Source organism: Ovis aries, chromosome 23, assembly GCF_016772045.2.
Source record: "Ovis aries strain OAR_USU_Benz2616 breed Rambouillet chromosome 23, ARS-UI_Ramb_v3.0, whole genome shotgun sequence".
NCBI classification, from domain to species: Eukaryota; Metazoa; Chordata; class Mammalia; order Artiodactyla; family Bovidae; genus Ovis; species Ovis aries.
The window spans coordinates 30,357,090-30,363,089 of NC_056076.1; positions in this window are offsets into that span (position 1 = coordinate 30,357,090).

The window sequence follows — 6,000 nt, forward strand, 5'->3', positions numbered from 1 at the left end:
GTCCCATCCCCCCATTCTGAGCCCCCCATTCCTTCCCTCATCACCATCCCTCAGTTAGCTGCTTTACCCACTCTGCCTGGGGAATCTCCCTTCCCCTTGCTGTAACTCCACCTCTAGACTGATGGCTCCCATATCCCCATCTTCAGTCCACATGTCTGGAGTGATCCTTGACTCAGATTTCTAACTTCCCACTAGACCTCCTCACCTAGATGGCCCGTTAGCACTCTCAACTCAACAGGACTAAACTTAGACTCATCATCTAGCCCCCGAATCTGCTTTTTCCTTATTTGATGTCATCATCATCCATCTCCTCTGTCTCTCATGATGGGACCCCAGGAGTCGAACCAGACTTCTCCCTGCGCTGACGCCCCATAGCCAGGAGAAAGCACACTAACTTCACCACCTAAATGCTTCCCCAGCTTCTCCTCTCCTCCCAGCCATTCTGCCACTCTCCTAGCTCAAACCCTCACCCTCTCTCGCCTGCAACACTGCAGTACATTCTAAATGGTCTCCCACTCTTGTTCTTCTCAATACCATCCTCTTTTCTGCTGTATTCATTCAGAGAAGTAAACCCAAGCCTGGCATTTCTCCACTTAGAGCTCCTTAGTGGCTTCAGTCATCTAGTTTTGTCTCCTAACACGTGCACAGTGTCTTCCACGGTCCCAGTCCTTCTCCAGCCACGTTTTCTGCCAACTCCCGCCTCCCGGTTCCTCTTCAGCAACCTAGAATGGCTGTGGCCCCATGAAAGTGAGTGGTGTCCTGCCTCCTGGGTCTTTACTCATCCTGCCCCTCTCTGGAGGATCACTCACCTCCTGATACCTGACCTCAGCTCGGGGAGGCATTACCCCCTCTGCCTTGGCTTGGATGAGATGCTCTGCGCCTGTGTTACGGGGAAACATGGTTATAATGCTATGATGGTTAAGAGCCTGGGGCTTGTCATCCTTAAAAACTGGTTTTGAATCTCATGTCTTCAACTTTCCAACTTTTGGATCTCTTCAATTTATTTAACTTATCTGAATGCTAGTTTTCTCATATGAAAAATGAGGGCTGTAATACCTTCCTTATAAAGTCAATGTGAGAAATAAGTGGGAAATTTGTGTAAAGTGTTTGATAAGTGCTCAATAAACTTTAACTACTGTTATTGTCCCATTAGATCCTATGTGTATCTCTTACTTTGCACTCGCAGAATTTTAATCATTTCTGTGTGTGTGGTTCCCCCCAGTACACTGAATTCCTTATCCTGTTCATCTCTGTAACCCCAGAGAAGGCACTCATTAAATATTTGTTGCAGAAATGATTGCAGGAACAGATCTTGCACGCTACCCTCTGTTAGCATCGCAGTGTCCTTTCCCTTACAGCATATCATGACTTGTATTACAACAATATGAAAATGGGCCTTCAATTTTCTGTTAGATTCTAAGTTACCTGAGGGCAGAACCCATGTCTTGCTCAATCAATGTACACATAATTGAACTTCAGAAGACTTTCAAGGGTTGATTCTTTTCAATAAGAATAATCCTTTAAAATAGTGGGCTTCCTAACCACAGTGTTGAAGCAAATAAGGAAAACCTATTCCATCCATCATCTTCAGCCCCTTTCTTTCCGTTAACTCCCACCCTGAGCAGGCTGAGCCTCGGTCTTCTCAGATGAGCACGCTGCTCTCTCTGCAAGGCTTTCTGAACCGCGGGCACCAATGCGTATGCAGCCTTTACGTGGAGGAGTATGTGCGTGCGTGCGTACGTGCTCAGTTATTTCAGTCCCATCCGACTCTTTGCGACCCCATGGACTGTAGCCCACCAGGCTCCTCTGTCCGGGGGATCCTCCCACCAAGAATACTTCAGTGGGTCGCCACACCCTCCTCCAGAGGCTCTTGCGGACCCAAGAATCGAACCTGTGTGTCTTATGTCTCCTGCATTGGCAGGCGGGTTCTTTACCACTAGCGCCACCTGGGAAGTAGAATTAATACCAAATGGGGGGACTTCCCTGGCCGTGCGGTGGTTAAGACTTTGCCTTCCAATGCAGGGGGTGTGGGTTCAATCCCTGCTGGGGATGCTAAGATCCCATATGCTTCGTGGCCAAAAGACCAAACCATAAAACAGAAACAGTACTGTAACAAATTCAACAAAGACTTTAAAAATGGTCCACATCAAGAAAAACTCTTAAAAAGAAATACCAGATGGAAAGAGCTTTTGATCAGTGGGAAGTGTGTCCAAGGGGACATATGATTCTCCCTTTATTTCCTCAATAGGCAGTACTGAGACAGTATTTATACTTTTTTTTTTTCAGTGGTTCTCCTGGCAACCAGCTAGACATCATATCCTGACACTGGCCATCTTCCCATCCCTGATTCCCTGTGCTAGCCCTCACTTCAGCTCCCTGGGATTGTACTGACTGTACTGATACAGGGTAGTTGTTGTTTAGTGTGTCTCAATCGTGTCTGACTCTTTTACAACCCCATAGACTGTAGCCCACCAGGCTCCTCTGTCCATGGGATTTCCCAGGCAAGAATACAGGCGTGGGTTGCCATTTCCTTCTCCAGGGGATCTTCCTGACCCAGAGATCAAACCCACGTCTCCTGTGTCTCCTGCATTGGCAGATGGGTTCTTTACCATCGAGCCACTGGGGACGCCCAGGATGAGCATATAAAACCTCTGCCTCAGAAGCTGCTTTCTTAGGAGCCTGGATGTATTTTAGTTTCCCACAGCTGCTGTAACAAAGTACCTGAGTGGCTTAAAACAACAGGGATTTAACCTCTCAAGGTGCAAGAGAACAGAAGTCTGAAATCAAGCTTTCTACGGGGTTGGTTCCTTGTGGAGACTCTGAAGGAGAATTGTCCCACGACTTTTTCCCAGCTTCTGGGGATTGCCACCAAACTTCGGCGTTTCTCATCTTGCAGCTTCATCCCTCCAGTCTCTGCCTCCATCATCAAATGGTTCTTCCCTGGGTGCCTGTCTCTTCAGGTGGCCTAAAGACCATTGCTAACTCTTTTACCTGTGGATAGTTAGTGGTTAGATAAAGTTCAAGTGGAAGAAGAGTCACTGAAATAAATGATAAGTATAAGGGTTTGTGGAGTAGGCTGGCTTCTTTCAACATTTCAGATTTGAAACCTTGAAGAGAAAAGATGATAGATAGGGTGACCTACTACCAATTCAGGGTGTTCTTTCAAAGCCAGAGAGCCTATGGCAGTTTTGAAGACGACTTTCAATTCCTGAAGCATCAAGGCAGATTCTGCTGAGAAATCAGCCCAAGATCAAGTCGTGATGGTGGCTGAGCTGAACACACATCCTCAATTGTTCCTCGATATCAAGGTGAAGGCCCTGTTTGGGACACTAAGATCTGGGATGGGAGTTCTTAACGTGGAAGAGTTGGAGAGCCTTGAACACCCAGCCAGACAACAGCCTCACCTTCCATGAAGATCACAAGGAAATACACTAAAGGCAGGGATAAGATGAAACCTGTTTCTCTCAAGAACTTTCATTACTCCCTTGTTACCTCCAGCTGATACTAAAGTCAACATAGCCCAAGAGGGGACATACAAAATAGTTTGCATGCTGAAAGTATCACCAATATGTATCAGCAGGAATCACGGGAACACATGTGAGAGTGAAATTTGAAGGTGTTAGATAGGTGGGGACAAGGCAAAATACAAAGTTGGATAAGGCACAACTTATGGACATGATGGAACTCCCCAGGCTGTCTGGCAAAGACTCCTTGAGCTAATCCTAATAGTTGGTTGGTATGGTTCCTTGAATGTTGAATATGCTGATGGCCTACAGAAAATACAATGGAGATGCCAGAACTGTTGGCACAGCACCAAGGAAGGGGTCAGACACCTCCAGATGGGAAATTGTTAAAATGGACTTAATGTGTAAAACCATGGAACTCACCACTGGACTGTGTTAACCAGGACCAATCAAAAAACACTCCTTTCTCTAAGGTGATATGGAACACTTTAGTGAGTAGACACCAGCATTTTTCAGAACCTCAAGAAAATCTTCCATAAGGTAGGATTGACAGTTGAACATGCTGTGAGAGAATCAGACTCTATAATACGGCTGGGGATGATGGTTTGGGGGGTTGTGGAAGCTAGGTGTACACTGGGCTTTCTGAGACAAGTAGATGTGGTTCCATAATGGACAAGAAGACTGGGGTGGTTATCAGGGGGCTTGATTTGCAGTGATCTGCAGCAATGGTTAATAGACAGGTCGTTTGAATGTAGAGGTAAGGTAGATGGCCAACTGATCACCATGTTGCTCTATTTATGTAGTCAAAAAACGTGACACCAAGAGAGCAGATGGTGATATCCTTTGCCTCAGTGAAAAATCACGGATGTTCATGCAGTTTCCAGACCTATGTTGGTTTACAGACAGAGCTTTTTGGTCCAAACAAAACTCTTATCCCCTTGAGAAAGGGCCTTGCAAAGCTATGATAAGAATACATAGTAAATATTCCTCTAATCTTTTCAAAAAGTGACTCGCCACCATTTGTTAAGACAAGTACCCATTAGGAAAATATCCAGACTTTTCCACATCTGTAAGATACAGGGTCTGAAGTGACACCGATACTTAAGGACCCCAAATCCCGTTATGATCCTCCAGTAAGAGTAGAGGCTTATGGAGCTCTAGTGATGAATGGAAATTCATCCTGTATCTGTTTTCCAGGGAGTCCAACAGGTTCACAGACCTACCCTCTGTTTGTGTTTTCTGTCTCCAAGTTTGTAATTGGAATAGATATCCTTAGAAGTGGCATAATGTCTCACACTGGTCCCCTTAGCGGTGTGGTCCTGTCCATTATGATAGGAAAAAATGAGTGGAATCCCCTAAAACTACTTCCATCCCTGACCAAGATGCTAAACCAAAAACACCACCACATCTCAAGAGCAGTGTTAGATTAGCCCTCAAAGACCTAAAGGGTGCAAGGGTGATGCTCTCCATCACCTGCCTATTCAAAGGCTACTGTAATCTGAACCAGATGATAGCTGGCCAGACATGGTGTCTTTGCTGCAACAAAGCAGCACTGCCTCTGACATATGCTTTGTGGATTTTGATCTAGGGAAAGCATTCTTCTCCTTCAATAGAAAAGATCAAACACAGATCACCTTCACACAGAAGAGAGAGAATATTCACTGTCTTGCTCCAGGGCTGTGTTAATTCTGTTGTCTTTCGTTGTAGTATGCTCCGCAGAGACTTTGATTAACTTGGCATTCTGCAAATCATCATATTGGCTCACTTACACTGATAACATCAGCTTAACTTGCTCAGTAGAACAGGAAATGGCAAGTTCTCTGGATGTCCTGGGCTTCCCTGGTGGCTCAGTGATAAAGAATCCACCTGTCAATACAGGAGACACAAGTTCGATCCCTGGGTCAGGAAGATCCCCTGGAGGAGGAAAAGGTATTACCCACTCCAATTTTCTTGCCCGGGAAATCTCATGAACAGGAGCCTGGTAGGCTACAGTCCATGGGGTTGCAAAGAAAATACGTGTGTGCAACAGAGAGATAAGCCCCATGAAAATTTAAGAGTATCCCACTTCAATAAAAGTTTGGGGGTATAACAGTCTGAGAGATGTGGGGCATCCCATCTATGGAAATGATAAGTGGTTGCACCTTGCATCTCCCACCATTAAGAAAGAGGTTGAGTTCATGGACAGACTTTTTGGATTCTAGAGGCAGCCAATCCTGTAATTTGGGACACTGGTATGGTCCATGTTGGGAGACACCCAGGAGACTGTCAGTTCAGTTGAGGCTCAGACCAAGAGACAACTTGGAAGCAACCCCGGGCTTGGGCAAAAGCTGCTCTTCCACTTGGCCAAGTGACCCAGTGTTTCTCATGGTATACCTATGTGTCCACAATGGATAAAGATAATGTAGAGAATTTCTGGAAAGTCCCAACAGAAGAGCTGTACTACATACCTCTTGGGTTTCTGGAGCAAATCCGTGCCTTCGCCAGTTTAAGACTAGTTTCCATTTGGAAACTAGTTACAGCACCTAATAGAAGCTCT